A 20,214-nucleotide genomic window follows, 5' to 3' on the forward strand; every position below is an offset into this window, starting at 1 on the left:
GTATTTTCATGGACTATAATATAATTTTGTTTTAAATAATGTTAGTACAGATAAAAATATTTCTAGTACCATATTTCTGGACATAATTCACATTGCTTTTAATTCATGCAGAACTGCTACAATTCAGAATTTGTTTAAGAAGTGACCTAGAGGGAAAATCAGAATAAACACTCTTAGACAGTGAAATAATTCACTCTATGGTATATGGCTCTGTTTAAGGTATTTGAAAGGCCAAATATAAGAACCAGGGGGAAAAAGTTGATTGACATTTAGGGGCAGAATCAATTTGAAACTTTAGTCTTTCCAAACTGGCTGCATATCACAATCACCAAGTGAGGGGTGAGGGCTTAGATAATCTTTCCAAATCGAGAACCCCTAGAGGTTTTCTCTTTCTTTTTTTTTTTTTTTTTTTTTTTTTGGCATATCTGAGATAATCCTAATAATTCGTATTTTTAAAAGAATTTCTGGCCGGGCACGGTGGCTCAAGCCTGTAATCCCAGCACTTTGGGAGGCCGAGACGGGCGGATCACGAGGTCAGCAGATGGAGACCATCCTGGCTAACCCGGTGAAACCCCGTCTCTACTAAAAAATACAAAAAACTAGCCGGGCAAGGTGGCGGGCGCCTGTAGTCCCAGCTACTCGGGAGGCTGAGGCAGGAGAATGGCGTGAACCCGGGAGGCGGAGCTTGCAGTGAGTTGAGATCCGGCCACTGCATTCCAGCCTGGGCGACAGAGCGAGACTCCGTCTCAAAACAAAACAAAACAAAACAAAACAAAACAAAACAAAACAAAACAAAAAAAAGAATTTCTATGTACTTCTGAGGTATAATAAATTTGGGAAACCAATTTCAGATGAATTGAGATCAAAGCTGTTTAAATCATAGCTCTGTCATTTGCCAGTTTTGAGAGTTGGAGAAACAATTTAAGACTCATGATACTCATCTATAAAAATGAAGCAAAATAGACCTTTCTTATGAGATTTACACCAGGATTACAAAGGACAATGAAATGCTGAACACTGACACCAACGCAAAGTTGAGGCTCAAAAAAAATTTGCATTCTTTGCTCCTTCTCCATAAAATTAGCATCTACTATTGACCTGGAAAGCATGAAATATATAAAGCATGAAAAATGGCCAAAAAACAAAAGTTCTGACCATTTCAGCTGATTGAGTTACATGGCCATTAAATCGTCTGTGTTTTTTCTAGGACAATATCAGACACTTAAAGCATATTTCTACAAACCAAATAAGTCTAAGGGCTTCATTTTGTCCTGTACGATTTGGGGTTCTAGCAGAAAATAACACATTTCTTGTTGAGTAGGGAGTTTATAAAGGAATTATTTACGAGTCTATACAGGTTGTACAGAAACCACAAAGGATAGTAACACTATCTGGGAGCTAAAGATGGTGGGGGGCTAAAACACCTGAGTCAAAAAGGGTAAGAGGGGAGTGGTTATTTAAACCTGGAATCAGGGAAGGATCTCAGAGGAACCATGACCTATTGTCAAAGGACACAGCTGGTCCACAGTGACTGTCAGGAAGAGGGTATTAGGACAAAATCCCCAATCTCACTCTTCTCCTGCTAGTTGCTTGATCATGCAGCCCATTCGCCAAAGGTCAAGGTCAGTCTCCCAGGGCACAGCACGGGATGGAGAAGAGCTGACAATAGATAGGAAGAGGAAATCGGAGGCATCCCATGTAAGTCCTATGTCATTCTGTATCATAAAGAAACACAGTCCTTCACCCCAAAGTAATTAAAAATAGTTCTAACACATACTTGTATCTTTTGAAAATATTAAAAGAAATTCAATTCATAACGAAAAAACACAAATTTAAAATGTCTTTTCTCTCTTTTTAACTTGGCCTCTCTCTTCCTTTTTCATTCTCATCCTCCATCAAAACTTTCCTCCAAAATGAGGTCTCCACTGCCCTTTATTTCTCCATTATGTTTTTGTGTAAGTAAATTTTGGCTCTTTCTGGTATAAACTTCTTAACTCTCCATATCCATTTCTGCCTCGCAAATGCTCAGAAACAGAACTGCCAGGTTCATTATCTCTTTCAGCAAACATGACAGAAGGTGTGGATAAATGGAAGTAATTGCAAGCACGGACACACTGATACGCACTATTGTCAATCTCCATCAGACTTGGTGAAAAATCAGAGCTCATCCGAAGACAACTCAAGCAAAAAGCAGAATCTATTATGGTCTTCTATAAGCCATGACTTGGGGTTTTTTCCATGTGGAAAAATGGAAGTGTTTTTCCATATGTAAAATGTAAATATTGACTGTACCTGATACTTGCATTAGAATTGGTAGCTTTCCAAATTTTCATGTCTTATTCTGTTTGCTTCCCACAAAATAGCCTTGTGAGGTAAGTAGCAATTTTTATCCCCTTAAGACTGAGAAAAATTTAATGACTAAATAGAAGAATCACAGCTGGTAAGTGAAGAAATCAAAATTAGAATTCCAGAATACATTTGTCCCTAAGAACTGAAAACACTTTACCTGAGAATTGAAAACACTGAAAAGTGTTTTCTTTTTCAAAATAAAAAAAAAAAAATTTTTTAACTGATGCAAATGTTTACTTTGATTACTTTATTTTGAAGCATACTAATGGAGATTTCTTGTAAAATATAAGAAGAAAAAAATATTTGTTTACTTCCTACATTGTAATTTAAAACATTGATTAAAATAATTAAGAATTAGATAAAAGTATGATTGCAATGAAATTGGGAAGCTATGACAACCCCACAAAAAAGACAAAGAAGACTATTGCAAAATACAATTGAATTGATACAAAATGAGAGAAAAAATAAGGGACAACTCATCTCTCTAGATCTTGACCAAGATGCAGATTTCTTAAAAGTAACTGGTAATTAGTGATCCTTTACTTAGGGTGAGAAAACGTAGGCTTAACTTCTACTTCCCAGAACAGTAGAAGAGGCTGACTAGAGGTGAATGACAAATATTGGCCATTTTTGTTTTTGTTTTTGTTTTTCCCATTAAAACTCCTAACACCAAGAAACTGCCAAAGATGGAGTCAGATGGAGTTAGAAGAGCTGAAGAAAGAGGAACCTCCCTCTTTGTAACTGCATACCTAGGTCACCAGATCTTAGAGTGATAAGCAAACTCTAAATTACAAAAGTAAAATGTGTAATTTAAACATCCAATTACAACAAGCCTAATCCTCTTTGTGGGTGATCTGCTCATCTCAAAGAGAGAATACAGGAGGGAGAGAAAGAATCAAAGATCAGATAAATACCACATTTTATAAAAGAATTGCTCCCAATAAGCAGAACCAAATTTATATCAAATGATATTCTTAAAGAATCTAAAGAAAACATGTAACATGGACCATGAATTCTGGGTGAAGAATTTTAAAAAGATATTAAATATATAAAAGAGGGATCAAAGATAACAGAGATAAAACATGAACTCACCAATTTCAGAAAATAAATTGAAAATATCAGTATAGTCATTTTTCAGATGAAAACTACACTTAAAAAAGAAAAGAATGGAATATATACTGCTGAAACCAGTAAGAAGCAAATTACACAAAAATAAAGGAATAAACATATAAACTCACTGGAGACAGAAAACAATAGTTAACGGAAGACAAAAAGTGACCAAATAGTCAAAATTGATATTCTTGAAGAAAATAAACAAAAACAAAGAAACAGGCAAAAGCTCAATGGTTTAACAAAAGAAGTCTTTCTTGAAATAAAAAAATGATGAAGTTAAAGAATCACACTGTATTTACAAAGAAATGATGTGGAACGTTAACTGAAGATTCTAGTGAAGTTACTGGACCTTAAGACAAAAGATAAACTTTCTATTCAAAACTATTGGGTTAGAATTATGTCCATGAGCCAGATGACTGATTTCGGGCTCAACCACGCCCTAGTAGGGGCGATTCTCAATGAAAGGATCTGAGACTTCTCCCTCTTTGTGCCTCCAGCACTGAACAGTGTGCTTGGCCCAGTGTGGTGGAGAAAAAGCAAATTGGGAGCATTTCAGACATCAACTTCCAATGACCAATGCAGTGGAGAAATGCTGGCAAAATTCTAACAGAAAAAATATATGACTCATACATTGAATACTCAGCCAAGATTTTTCAGTCAAGTGTATAGACAAAAATAATATATTTTTTGGAATATTCAAGGACATATAAAATATATTGGCCATTTTTAAAGTTATGTATCATACATGTAAAGGATATATGTATCATATCTATGGTTATATATATGGCTATATATATACATGGAGAAAGAGAGAAAGATATCTTCAAGCAAGAGATAAATTTAAATAATGTGTTCCCTATAAAGGATGAGTGCTAGTGCTAGATCAATATAAATGAAAAACTAGATTTAAATAAACAAGATAATTATGGTTACAGAACAGAATGTAAATGTTATAATCCTTGATATTTTACAATCATGTAAAGTACTAAAATTAGGGGGTAAAGGAAAATACAAACATAGTAATTTCTAAGTTTCAAAGCAGACAGACATTGTACAAAGTTTATAATCAAAAAATAGTTACTCAAATGTATTATCTAAAGATATTGAGAAAACTACTAAAAGAAGCTGGTTAGTTCAGCTGACATTTTTCACGCCTCAAAAAATACAAAAAAAAAAAGAGTATATTCTATTTAGCTATAAACAGATAAGAAGGAAACAATAAATCATGAAATACAATCTTCTAAGACATCAGAATAGGACCACACACATTTATGAAATCAATAAATGTAAATGGAATAAAATTTACTCTGAATAGAAAAGCTGCCGTAATAGTGAAAAACTTACCCTTAAGGACACAAAAATGTGAGCACTTTGAGGACAAAGTCTTGGTCTTTGTTCACCATTGTCTCCGTGACATCCAACGTAAGTCCAAGCACATTGCAGGCACTTGGTATCATTGACTAACTCACTAAGGTTAGTGAAATAGTTCATAATAATCCACACAAATAATGTGTAATTATAAAAAACTTTTTCCTTATTGTAAAAAACAATAAGGAAGATCTAAAAATGACTGATGTGAACATTTTTGCATGATAATTTTGGTGAAAATGCCGCAGAATAATGTTATACTATGATATCATTTGAGTAAAACCAAAATATATAGATACTATATAAAAGTTATGTAAGTTATAATACATTATATACATATATAATGTTGTGGATACAGGAAAATGTCTAGATTAATATATGCAGATACATATGAAAATCTCAATAGAGTTTCTAATAAAGGAAACCAGGGATGATGGGAGAAACAGAATTTCACTTCTTATTTCTGACCTGTTATATTTTAATTTTATATGATGAATGTGATTTTATAATTTAAATAATATAAATCAAAACTTAATAAAGACTACAGATGTTACCCGGAAATTTCTAGTCAAAAATTTATTTCCATCAAAAGACTGACTAATCTTTTGATAAGTCTAATGATAAGCTCACCATGGCAACCAATTTTATCTGCCTCTATAAGACGATCGTTCAATAGATTACTAAGAAGATAGAAATGTTATTTATGCTGGCAAAATAATATTTATATTGTGTACCATATCACCTAACAATTAGCAATCTAGAGAGATACAACTTTCTCATTAAATGGTGAAGTAACATTCAACTGAGAAAAACATAATTCAAGCTTAATGTTTGGGTGATACAGAAAAATGTGGTCTGAAACAGGCAGTGAATGACTTGTTAGGCACAAATATTGGAAAAGTGAAAAACAGTTCATCAGGAAAAGCAAAAGTCACGAAGTCCTAGGTGGAGACCAACTGGACATACGCGAATTCAATAGTCAAGTCAATTTCTGCTAATATATCACAAATTTCACAATCAGCAATAGACTATAGTTGTAAAACAAAGTTATTTGTGTTAACTCTGAAGGTGTCTCTCAGCATGGATAGCACAGGCAGATTGGGGAAGACCATAAAAAGCATAATTCTACTTTTAATATAGGTGGGCTATTATATAAAGAATGGTGATAACTGTTTGTCATCTCTTATAAAAACAGGATTAAGAAAAATTATATGATAGAAAATTTTATTCACATGTAAGTAGGGATGTGGTGAATTTCTTGGGCAAGTTAAATTATCACCCTGGCAATCTTTATTTTATTTTATTTTGTATTTTATTATATTATATTTTATTTTAGGGATGGAGTCTCAGTACGTTGCCTAAGCTGGCTGTGAACTCCTGGGTTCCAGTTATCTTCCCGTCTCAGCCTCCTGAGTAGCTAGGACTGCCAGGCATGTGCCATCACACCCAGCTCCACCCTGTCAATCTTTAACAAAAGTTGATGGAAGTCAGATGTGGTGGCACACACCTGTAATCCCTGCTACTCTGGAGAATGAGGCAGGGGGATCGCTTGAGCCTAGGAGTTCAAGGCCAGCCTGGGCAACATAGTGAGATTCACCCTTTAAAAAAAAAAAAAAAAGTCAGAAACTAGTGGATAGATACCATCTGTTTGGAAGGCCTGGTTATGATGGTTTCCACAAGCTAGGGGCCTGACCAGGAGCTGTGCATCTCACCATGCCCGAGTCGAGTTGCCGCTCAAAGGCAGGGACCGGTTTTTTTCCATTATTTCACCAGTACCTAATATTGTGCCTGAGCTAGTTTTAAAAAATTCTCCGGTCTTAAATTTTTATAATTTAAAATAGAATTAATCTGTCATCTGACAATAAAGTTGTAAAATTTTAAGTAAAATGATGTTATAATAGTATTATGTGCTGCTTCAAGAAAATATGAAACATTCAGGAAAAAAAATAAAAGAACTGTATTCCTTCACTTAGAAACATCCACATAGTAAATGTCTTTCATCTCTCTCTGTGTGTGTGTGTGTGTGTGTGTGTTTGTGTGTCTAAGGTATTTCATATACTTTAAGCATAAACATAATTTTTACTCTGATTTTTATTCTCTATTGGTAGCATTTCCTATGTTATTGCACAATTTTAATAAGTCATATTTCAAAATCTGTATCATATTACATGAAATGACTTTACCACTGAATCTCAAAACATTTCTCTATAGATAGAAATTTCAGCTATTTTCATTACTGTAACACTTTACCTACTTAGGTTTGTTTTCTTAGGATAGATTCTCAGACACAGAATTACTTACCAAATATATAAAAGCTTTTAAGGATCTTTATACATATTGTCAAACTGCTTGCCAACAATTTACTTTTATAAACAATGTAAGTTGAATTTCACTTACATGATTTGAGCTGTGAGCATAAATATATAGACACATATACATATATATTGTACACTGCATTGCATTTTATCTCTGGGTATTTGTTTTTCCTTCTCACTGAATTGTCTGTTCAAGCTCTTTGTCATTTATGTGTTTGTCTTAACGTTTTTCTTATTTATTATTATGAATTCATGATAGAGTAAATATCTAAGTCCTTTGTCATGTTTGTAGCAACTGATGTTCGGGTATATATTCTGTGTAAAGTGCTTTCAAAATTTGTTGTCAGATAAATCTGATTTAATGCAAGTATCATTGTTACCACTGAATAAATGCATTAAAGTATTATTTCCTTGCTTATGCTGTTTGCTAAAAGAAATGAATGCATGAACATTTATACAATAAGCAGTGAACATGGTTCTAAAAGGACACAGTTCCTGTATTCATATTAGCTAGTTACTCTGCATGCTCTGCAGAGATATTACTGGTTTCATCTTGTTATGTGAAGGAGTGATTTAGTCAATTACCCTTGGTTGTGCGGTAAATACTTATCAGAATTAATATTATGATATATAGTTTTTGGTTAATTTGGTTTTTAGTGAAATTTTTCCCGAAATTAAATTCTGAATCTTTGCCAAATTTTTAACAATTTTTATATCTCATATTGGTTTGCCAGTTCCCCAGCACTCCTTCCTGCAAAATAAAACTCCATCACACTCATCCTTCTCTTCACCATTCTGTCTTATCCATTTGCCATGTTCCAGTCACAGCAATTCATGTAATTTTCTCTAAACACTCCATGAACGTTTATAATTCTGAGCCACACACCTCCATTTTCTGTCCAGAATGCATTTCTGCCCATTTCTCAACATGCCAAACTCCAACCCATCATCAATGGAAGCTAAAATCCAATATTATTTCTTCCATGAATTCTTTTGGAAAGCCCCAGATAAGTGAGCTCCTTTGAGTACTCATACCATCTATTTTGGCTCACTGGAGTTAATATCACACTGTGTTTTATTAATTTTCATATGTCCATTTTCCCTACAAGACTATAAGTTTAAATTCCAAATAACTAGTACAGTGTCTGGGTCTGTAATAAATGTTATGAATGACGATCGCTATCATCGAACACTTTTGGGTATCTGTCTGATGTGTGGCCAAGTAGACAGCATGGCAAAAAAATAATTCCAAAAATTTAATCTTTCCTCTTCTTTCCACCCTGGCTCCCACCTCTGTAGACCAGGTCACCATTGTTTCTCACATGGGCCACGTTGGTAGCCTCCTAACCTAAGTCTCTGCTTCTTCCTTTGCCCCAACCCAATCTTTCTGAAACATACACGTAATCTGTCTCTCCTCTGCAATGGCTTCCATTTGCACAAAAAGTAACACTCAGACTCCTTAGCCTGTCCAGCTGCTCTCCGTGTGCCAACCCTGGCCGTACTTTTTGACTCCCTCCGCTTTGTCCACACTCTCCAGCCACTCTGACTGCTTTCCTTTTCTTCAAACACCCCTTACGTTTTCAGTCCTATAGGCTTTTCACCGACAGTTCTCTCCCCATTTTCCCTCTTTCACCTTATTGGCTTGTTTTTTATTATCATGAAATTTGAGTTTAAATATCACAAACGCAGAGAAGCTTTCCCAGACAACTCAGTCTAATAAATCCCTTTTTCTTTTAATCATTTCACTCTATGTTAATTCATGCATTTCTTATTGTTTATTTATTTGACATTTTTGCTTAAATATTATCATTACTTGTATCTCACCACTGAATGTAAGCTCTAGGATAGAAGAGACCTTGTCCATAATTTTTTTCACCCTTGTAAGTCCAGTGCTTGACACAAAGCAGGTACAAAGTAAATATTCCTAAATGAGGATATGGTGACGGTAGGAACGGTAGTAATAATATCTAACATTTATTGAATGAATATGGCACACAAGATCCTGTCCTAAATACTGTGTATGTGTTAATTTATTTATTTTAAATAAAAATGCATACACACATGAAACTCTGCAGTAGAAATGGTAGTCATTGTCATTATCCCAATTTTACAGATAGGAAAACTGAGGCACAAAGATGTGAAATAACTAGCCCAAGATCATATAGATATTGAGTGATATAGGGCCAGAGTTTGAATTATGTCACACTGACAGGAGACCCAACTTTCTTAACCACTGTACTATGTACATCTCATTTTAAAATAAGGAAAAAAATTCATTGATAAGACTTTTAAAGACAGCTTCAAATGTATTTTAATTTAATAAACAAATACATCTCATGAGTTCAAGGAATATTTTTTAAAAATAAAGCAGGTTAGGTTGTCATTGTTGATATCATATCCTATGACATGTCATGAAACAAATAAAAACTAGTTATGTGATAGCTAATTCCAATGTCTGTCCTTAGAAAAAGGCAATGACTTTTCCTTTAGTTGAAGGGAATATAAGGGATATCACCATATTGCATTATTTTGACAAAAACATAGCAACGTTGGACATATGGTGTGGTTCAAGCCCGTGCTGAGTAACTTTTGGACAGGGACACTAAAAAATAGACCTAACCTAGTTAATAATAGCAAACCACTGATCCGTCGACTAATCGTGTTTATAGGAAATAGAATTCACGACAAAAAGAAATAGCAGCATGAGACAGAATTAATCCACAACATGTAATTTCCTTCCTGTGCATAGCCTTCACCAAGAGGAAATCTGAAGACTCGCCACCTGTTCAGAGGTTTGGTTTTCAGAAGATTTGGAATGGCCTACCCTCAAAACGACTAAAGGCATTCATTTATGCCACATGATAAAAATAAGCATTGTGCTTGCTGAAAGGTAAATTTTGTGATCTGAAGAAGAATGAAGTAAAAAATAGTTACATTCTCAAACTTAATTTTAGTAACAGATTGTGTGTGTACTAATGTAGAACACCTGAAATGTCATAAGCAGAAATTAGTGATTTTTGTTTGTTTAAATGATCAAGCTGTTTTCCTAATTCATAGTCAATGCTTTTCTCCTCTTAAAAATCTTTAATTTATTTTCTCTTTCTACAGATCTGGGAGTTTAGGACCAGCCTGGGCAACATAGTGAGACCCCAGCTAATAATACAAAAATTAGCAGGGTGTGGTGGTGAGTGCCTGTAGTCCCAACTACTTAAAAGGCTGAGGTGGGAGAACTGCTTGAGCCCTGGAGCCCTGGAGCCCTGCAGTGAACCATGATTGCACCGCTGTACTCCAACCTGGGAGACAGAGCAAGAGCAAGACCCTGTCTCAAAAAAAAAGGAAGAAAGAAGTCTCAAAAAAAAAAAAGAAGAAGAAGAAAGAAAGAAAGAAAGAAAGAAAGAAAGAAAGAAAGAAAGAAAGAAAGAAAGAAAGAAAGAAAGAAAGAAAGAAAGAAAGAAAGAAAGAAGAGAGGAAGGAAGGAAGGGAGAGAGGAAGGGAGGGAGGGAGGGAGGGAGGGAGGGAGGGAGGGGAAGGGGATGGGAGGGGAAGGGACGGGAGCGAAAAAGAAAAGAAAAAGGAAACTGACAGCAATAGTAGTCACCTCGAGGGGTTTATGGAGAGCTGTAGATACCATGTGGAAAGCTGCTGGCATGTAGCAAATGCTCAATCGCGGATCTGCCATTGCCACTATCCCTTGCCTGTGCCTGGCTACACGTGGGTCTCCCACCGCATTCTGCAATTCCCTGTATCATTCATTCTCTTCAAACATGCTTTTTAGATACTTAATACAATAACATCACTGAATCCCACAGTGAATCCCACACTGGGGCACCTGTACCTCTGAGTGTCAGAAAGATTTTGATTTTTTAAATTTCTATAGGAATGCGGCATGTATCTGTGGCAACCTTGTACAAACTAACTAAAATGTCAAGTTGCTTTCTTTTACTTTGTTTTTTGTTTGTTTGTTTGTTTGTTTGTTTTTTGAGACGGAGCCTCTATCTGTCGCCCAGGCTGGAGTGCAGTGGTGCAATCTCGACTCACTGCAACCTCCGCCTCCTGGGTTCACTCCATTCTCCTGCCGAGTAGCTGGGACTACAGGCGCCTGCCACAACGCCCAGCTAATTTTTTGTGGTTTTGGTAGAGACGGGGTTTCACCGGGTTAGCCAGGATGGTCTCGATCTCCTGATCTCATGATCCGCCCACCTCAGCCTCCCAAAGTGCTGGGATTACAGGTGTGAGCACCGGCCTCAAGTTGCTTTCTAACGGATCTGGAATTTTACTACTTATTTATGTGTCCCCTACCCCCACCCACACACACCCATATTTTAATATTCATGAAAGCAAGGATGCTGTCTCTTTGGATTTTGAATGCTGTGTCCAGCAAAATGCAGGTTGCAGGTGATCAATAAATAAGAAGAATGAAAAGCCAAATTTTCTAAAACGTTGCTCAGAACTTCTGATTAACACACATATATATATATATATATTTTAAAGAATGCAGCTTGTTTAGAAAGTTAAAAGCCTGTCAAACAAGGGGTCTAAACCCACACGTACACACACACACACATACATACATACTAAAAGAAGCCTTTGGTCCTTGGTGGAAGAAATATTGAAAACCAGTGACTTAACCCATATTCTGGTTATGTCTGACTTGCAGTATTCTGTCTTTGATCCTCAGATATGGAATGTAGAAATCATGCCCATATGTCTTGTAACCAATAGAGAGTTTTAGTTTTGTTTTTACTCATCAGTATCTAATAAATTACTTACACAATGGTAATAGCATTCAACTCATAAGTATCTATAAAATCCAAAATAACTAAATGTATCTTGATGTTCTGTGAACACATCAGGATCATATTTTGCCTAGCACAGAATCTTAGCATATATTTGAAGCGTTTTCTCCTGTATGCATTCAATTATGTCCTATCTTCATAGCAAATGACAGAGATTAACTATTTTCTCTGCATTTTGACCTTGTGGGTAATACTTCCTGTAATGTCCTGCAGAAGCTACTAATCTGCTAACTGAGATTAGGCAAATCTCTCTCTCTCTCTCTCTCTCTCTCTGTCACTCTAAAATTCCAAAGGGGTCATTTTTGTTTTGGTATTTTTATAAATTAAAAAATATGCCAAAATACTATCTAATAAAGAATTTAAATCATAACGTCTGGACAAGGGGCTATTACATTTTTCTATAACCTCTGAAAATTTGTATTTAAAATTGAATGGATTTCTCTCCTAATCTTTACATCAAACATAACATTTGAAATGTTTGAAAAGTAAAGAAGATGAAAATGAATTTGAAAGTAAAGAGCTAAGTATTCAGCCATAAAGGCATTCCATTGGGAAATAACTTGCCAATAATCTCAATGGCTGACATGGATCCTTGCAAAGAACATTAGATACAGAATCTGGGTCTCAGGCTTTTAGGCGTAATAAACTAGATTTCAGAACACAAATAGGACTTCTAAAGTTCTGTCCTGTGAGTAGTGTGAGTCCAAAGGATTCTGGATCCTCCAAGAAAATACTTCTTCCCAACTGTCACCTCTGCTTAGCTTAGACAACTCAGGCTCCAATTTAACTCCCTCTACAATCTTCCCAAGAGTAGCAAAAAGGAAAAGTTATTTAAAATGAAACATATATACAAGACAGAATGAGACCACTGACTGATCTCAGTAACATAATAATAAAATAAATGTAATTTTAAATTGAGTTTAAGAGCAATGAACAGTAAAAAAACAAACAAAACAAACTTCCCTCATACCTACTTCTTGAGCTACTATCTTACTACTGTAAAGATTAAAGTGGAATTTTACTTTTAGGAAGCATTGTGGGATATGAAATGACTATAAGAGTTAGAGTCATTCCCTATGAAATGGTTTTCAGCAAATTGTTCAGTCTGAGACTTAGTTTTTCCATTAATTAAGTGGAGACTCAAAGTTGGCCTGAGAATTGCATAATTCTGAGATAATATAAGTGAAAACCATTGCACAGATGAAATCTCAGTTAACAGTGCTTTTGTCTTAACTACTGAATAATACTAACTAGAGGCTTCTGGAAATTTCTGTGTTCCTAACTTGGAAATATACATATATATATATACACACACACACACACACACATACACGCACATATACACACACACACACACACACACACACACATATATATGCATTATTCGTTCATCATTTCTGAAATCAAAAGCACTTCAGCAAAGATCTCTTGAAATCTCCAAACTACTGACATATTTAGTGTATGGAAACTTTCTTAATGTTCATTGCATCTGACACAGGCCATCAAACAGAAATTCTCCAGTTCTGAAAAGATTGTTCACTGTCAGTTCAAAGAATTATTTTTCCTTTTAAGAAGTTTGAAAGCCTTTTGTGCATTAGTCAACTTGCCTACAAAACACACAGGTGTCACAGTACGCATAGTCTTCTTTCTGAAACAGTATAAACAAACTACAAAGAGATGTGTGTTTGAGCCCTCATGTTTTTAGAGAACTTTTTATTTAAGCAACATCTTATGTAAGCGACCAGAAACACAGGAATGATGTGTTTAGTTACTATAATAGCATGACATTTTAAAGTTGACAGTAAATTATGCAAAGAGTTAGAGATTATGAGGCCTCAGTGTTGCAAACAATAATAGGATAAAGTGACTTTGACTAACTTGGTAGTATGTTCACAGGTATTTGTGCTGATGGTCACCTATCTAAAATTAATGGAGGCCAAGATTATGAAGCTAAGGGTGCTTGCTAAAAGCATGTCAACCTAACTTTTAACATTTTAAATTTTAATTCCTTTATCTGTTCAAATATTTTGTAGATTAATTTTATCAACTGCCACATTACTAGAATATGGCCAATTTTACCCACCTTATTTTTAAACAGATGCCAGAGATTGTGGTTGACGAAACTCTATTTTAGAATGACTATCAAGAAAATCTAGGCCGGGCGCGGTGGCTCAAGCCTGTAATCCCAGCACTTTGGGAGGCCGAGGCGGGTGGATCATGAGGTCAGGAGATCGAGACCATCCTGGCTAACATGGTGAAACCCCGTCTCTACTAAAAATACAAAAAACTAGCCGGGCGTGGTGGCGGGCGCCTGTAGTCCCAGCTACTCGGAGGCTGAGGCAGGAGAATGGCGTGAACCTGGGAGGCGGAGCTTGCAGTGAGCCGAGATCGCGCCACTGCACTCCAGCCTGGGTGACACAGCACGAGACTCCGTCTCAAAAAAAAAAAAAAAAAAAAGAAAATCTATTTTAGAAATCACTGTTCACTTTATATTCCTATTTAAAACAACTACAGTGTCTCTTTGTTTTAAATCTGCACATTCCTCGTTAATTCTAAAGTTGAGCTTAAGCTGAAAGTTATTCAAAACTTGGAAAACCATGACTCACTGTCCTAAAGGAGAGAATGTCCCTCTCTCAGCTGTCTCTGGGAAGTGTGCAGGGCACTCAGTGCCCTTCCTCCAAGACAAGAGCAGCAAGCCGGCCCCACCGCATGCCCACTGGGGTTATGTAGATGATTCCTCATCAGCTTGACTTACCAGTCCAACCTGCAGCCTGGAGACACTATTCCCTTTCCCAGGGGAGGGACCTGGAGGAGCTCCAGGTGGATTGGGAGGCCAGCCCTGGGCTCTGCTCTGCTGCCTCCCATTACCCCGCTGGACAGCATCCCAAGCAGGGGAGGATCCCAGGAGAGGGAAGACTTTTCATAAGCTCAACCATTTACTGGATCTTATTGAGAAAAAAGAAGAAAGCCAACTACTGAACTCCACTTTTTACACTAATTTTACAGCCATTCAAACCCTTCTCTGCCACATGTTGACATCCACTATAGTGAACCCACAAAAGTGCTCCTGCATTCACTGAGTTCTTAGCCTACTTTTGTAACTGACCTAATTTAATGTATATTTGTTTAATTTACATCCTTAATATACCCGTCCGAGTCACTGTTACCTGTATTGGACTGCAAATTTTGCACAAATGGGATCATATCTGCTCAATTCACTATGCAAAATGACTGGCCCAAAATCAAATACAAGCCTTAGAGTATATGCTTTTCTCTTGGGCTGACTGTGGTCTTTGAAGAGCCTCATTAAAACCGCATTCAAGGTGGGAGTCCACCTATTATTCAATGGAAGTGGCTCTGCTACCAGCTTCCATAATTGAATTCTAATGAAATAACACAAAATGTAGCTAAAATCCTTTAGATGATCCCACTTACATCCCTAGCCCATTAAAAGAGGCAATGAGTCACAGGCTAAGGTTTCTGAAGAATGCCTTTCTTCACATATGAAAAAACAATGGAGGCCCAGTGAGGTAAAACGGTTTGTGCAGGATTAGAGCTGACTGGCATCCATCTCCTGAGGCTCAGGGTTGCCCTTCACAGAGTAAGCAGTGGACAAGCCGAAAACTGGAAAGGTGGCTTCAAGCTAAGGGCAAACAATACAGTGGTATTTACTGACACCAGCCATAGCCATTCCTGAAGTTAGTCTTTTATAAACTCATGCATTTCACTAGCTGATGATGAAACAGAGGGTGATTGAACATAGGTTCAAAATGCATCATTCCCTCTGGAAACAAAATCAAGTTGCTCTAAAACTCAGGTTTTTAGATGTTTGACCCCAAAGGTAAGCATCACTCCACATACATTTTGTGTTTATATATATATATAAAATATATATATATACAGTGTAATATATATAATCATGTAAAATACATATACACATATATATACACACATTTCATTAAGTTCCAGTGTATGCATTACTCTGAAAAATCCCTCTCTGCTGCTATCATAATGTTCATTTGTTACATTTTAAGACAAATGACTGAAAGCAAACAGCGATTGTGAGAGGGGAAATCAAATTCCATCAAATACAGAAGTCTGGCACCATCTGCCGAGGGTGCAATGATGAAGTATAAACACAGAGCGCATCTTGAGCGTCCCGTAGTGACCTTGCACAACAGTGCCCAGGAAACGAAGATGATGTGACATATTTTGTGACTTAAATATACCAGCTGGATATAAAAGTCACAAAAAGCAAAGCTAAATATTATATATTTTTGACATGTATGAACTGGATTGTTTTGTTTTAATTTATTTAAATGTTATTTTATGACTATGAAAGTACTGAGAACTAGTGGAAGAAAATTGGAAAAATTAAAAGTTTAAATTACCTGTAATCCCTCCATCAAGAGGTTATTTTTAACATACACCTATATTTTCTTCCAAACCTCTCCATATTTATGTATGTTTGTACAGATAGATAGATAGATAGATAGATAGATAGATAGATAGATAGATTTAATAAGGTTTATACAAAGTTTTCATTCTTCTCCCAAGTAATATATTTACATGGAACATGTTTTATGGAAAACATGGTATTTTAGTAGCTACCATCATACGTAAGCTTATCTGTTAACCATTTCTTATTGTTGAAGGCTCAGGTTATTTCTACCTTTTGGCTACGCTACAACTAGCAAAACTTTAACAAAATGCACGTTATATTTGATCAATTTATTTACCAGGGTTTGCTTCTTCACCTTCCAACTTTGAGTTATATATTATTTGAGTGTCTTTTTAATATATTGTGTCTATTATTTTGTTCCTCATTATATATATTGTTGATCACTAATTTGTAATACTAATTCTAGTAAACGTATGCCAGGCACCGTTCTAAGCACTTTCTGTGTATTTGCACACATTAATATTCACAGTAGTTTCATGAGATAATACGACTGTTATCTTTTACCATCATTAAAGAAAAAAAGAAAACTTAGCCATACAGAAAACCTGCTGTAATTTTCCTAAGGTCACACAGCAAATATAGAATGGACTGCGCTTTCAAATCCAGCAGTCTGACTCCAGGGGCTCTGCTCTGAATCACTTAAGTATATACCATTTCTCTAAAAAACAAGACTGCACAATTATTATTGCATGCTATTTTAACATAATTCCCATTCTTAAAAGATAATGTAAGAACAGGAATATTGATGTATAACAAACAGAAAAAACAACATACAGAGGGAATAAATCATAGTGACTCAACTTCTTCATTGAAACAGCTTTATTATATTCTCCCTACAAATGACGTTTGTCTTACTCCTCCTCTTACAGAACTACAAAGTGTTGTTCTCATGTATTTCAAAAGAAAGACTGGAATAGTAAGTCTTAAGTTCAAGAAGTGAATAATGGAGAATTTGATTTCCATGTTCTGAACAATTGAGGCGTGATCAGACTAGAGTTTAATCCTAACTTTACCCTTTTACTAGATGTAACTGTAGCACAGATAGTTACTTCCCGTAGTGCCACATTTCTAATCTGAAAATAGGGGCATTAAGCTATGTCTCTACATTATTGTGAGGACAAAATCAAATGCCACACATAAATAATGGGCACAGTGACCAATGCATACTAAATTATAGTTTTTCTTTCCTCAGCTTTGTTCCCCTTAAAAAACGTAAGTTAATAAAAATTGAACCCTTCTTGGAAACAACACAGTCTAAAATCTAAGCTTTATAATATAACCATTAACATCTTGTTCAGAATAAAATCCTTTAGGGATTCTATTTGAAACGCACCTAGGCTCCCCTGGAAAATCTCTGGCCATCAATTCTCCCTGCTGAATGCACAGATGCCTTCCAAGTCTTCTCCCTAATGTTATACAGATTCTTTCCTGCATTTACATCTATTGGAAACAGACTGACTTGGAGACATGCTGCCCAGAGACCAGGCCTAAAGCTATATTCTGCGTATGATTTAACATATCAGGGAAGGAAGTTGTATACATGGTAAAATAATTACAAATATCATTTAAGTATAACATGGATGCAGTTCTATACATATTAAATAATTATTTTTCCTTTTTTCACTCGGTTCAAATAACAGTCCCTTCTCAGACCACATGCTGCAGGAAAATTAGGCTATTATTTCAGCATTTTCCAGACATGTCAGCTACTAAAGAATAAATAGCATATTTATCTTTTTAAAATTATGTAGCAAGTTGGAAACAAATGTCACTTTAACAGCTGGTACCAGAGTTTCCCAAAGAGAGAGAACTGCCTTTGTTTAGGAAAATACCTGGAGAGACTGTTGTAAGTGAGGGAGTATGACCCAAACAAATGTTTTATGTGAAAAAACTGCAAAACCAACTGATGTTGACTGCTCCATGAGATGCTCATAGAATCTGGAGGGTGGAGAAGATATCAAGAAAGGAGAGAGGGCAAGCCATGAGTGAGAGTGGAGGGGGCAGTGGTCAGCAATGGAACAGGATGTTTGATCATGTGGAAAAGGAGCTCAATTTAAAAATTTCCAGAGTCAGGAATGCAGGACAGCAGCTGAATGAGTGTTTGATTCTGCAAGCTAAACTGCCTCAGTCACTGCAAACCTTCAGTGAAGCCATTATACACACCAATGTCTTCTTTGGATCGTGGTTTTTGTTTTATTTTGGAAGTATGCATGAGACAAAGGAATAAGAACAGCTCCAAGAGCTAAGATTTAAAAAACAAACAAACAAGCTCTAGAGTTTAGTAGGAATATGAAAATAGATCTAGAGTAAACATGAGAGCAGGCATCCCTGGGAAACACGAGAAATCATGGGGAGGACATTGAGCTTCCTACAGAATATGAAGTTCAGAGTTTGAGTCGACTCTGTGTACATTTCAAGGGAACCTAACATCATAGTTCCATGAATGAATAGACACAATCCCTAGAGGAGGAGTACAAAATAAATAGGATAAAAAGGTGCTTCCCAAAGTGCTTGGAGAACTGGACTTAGATTTCACCTATTTCTGCTATTATTTTCTTTTATTTTTTTTCCCCCGAAGTTCTTGAGTTTCAGTAGTAATATTTTCACAGAGGCAAACATAAAATAATTTTAAGGAATTCTAAATGAAATCAAGCCATTGTTCTGATGAAAAGTTAAGATTTTCTTTTTACTGGTTATAAAATAGAGTAGCATCAAAACGGAGTTACCTGAATGCAGGCTCTGAGTAAGCTCAGGAGGTAGTAAGGGCTGTCCCTGAGCCTGTGCTGCCATCGGTCCTTGAATGCTTTTCTGGATTTAGAAACTTCCAGTAAAGAAGCAAGAGTGGCCCTCTCCCTGAAAACTCTATTCATCAGCCCAGCAAAGACAGGGTGTGTCTCATCAACGTTCTAGCATGTTTTGGTCCCAACTCATCTCCCTCCTCACAGTTATCCACTCTTCAAAGCAGAGGAAATAAGCCCCTACCGCTATCATTGTTTTGACCTGACTCTACTCCACCATGGTCACCAACAACCTCCTAATGATCAAAACCAGCAATCTTCTCTTCCTTTCCATCTCTCCACACTTGCCCCTGAAGTGTAGTCTTGTCATAAAAACTACTCACCTCACCTTGAAATCTTTGACTCTGTTTTTCTTATGTATTCCACTATTGCTCTGATCCTAACTTTTTTTTTTTTAACTTTAAGTTCAGAGGTACAAGTTCAGGGGTACTAAAATGACTTCCAAAAACACTTCTCCAGATTTCTCATCTCTCCTAGCTTCAGGCCTCTATTTCCAAAAGAATACAGTACATGTCCATCTAGATATCTTACTAAATAACTCAATATCTGTGTGTCCCAAATAGTGGTGGCAACAAGGGATGAACCTGGTCAAGATTTATCATTTCTCTACCAGGCACCTCTCACAACTATGCCAAAGAAAGAAAATCATATGCCTGCATTGCAAATGCAGCAACTTCTTCTACCATCTTAAGCCCCACACGTATAAATTCAGAATATGCCACAGAGGCTGACATTGCCCCTTCTCCTATCCCTGCTTTTTTTTTTTTTCCTTTGAGACAAAGTCTTGCTCTTGTTGCCCAAGCTGGAGTGCAATGGCGAGATCTCAGCTCATCACAACCTCGGGCTCCTGGGTTCAAGCGATTCTCCTGCCTCAGTCTCCCAAGTAGCTGGGATTACAGGCATGCGCCACCACGCCAAGCTAATTTTGTATTTTTAGTAGTGATAGGGTTTCTCCATGTTGGTCAGGCTGGTCTAGAACTCCTGTCCTCAAGTGATCCACCCACCTCGGCCTC

At 36.3% G+C, this 20,214-nt stretch overlaps 1 protein-coding gene across 4 annotated transcripts in view; it reads right to left on the minus strand.

Moving 5' to 3' along the window:
* FGF14 (fibroblast growth factor 14) overlaps positions 1-20,214 on the minus strand; it is a 665,893-nt gene that overhangs the window by 548,755 nt on the left and 96,924 nt on the right. The window lies entirely within an intron of this gene.

The sequence above is a fragment of the Papio anubis genome, chromosome 15, assembly GCF_008728515.1.
Source record: "Papio anubis isolate 15944 chromosome 15, Panubis1.0, whole genome shotgun sequence".
NCBI lineage: Eukaryota > Metazoa > Chordata > Mammalia > Primates > Cercopithecidae > Papio > Papio anubis.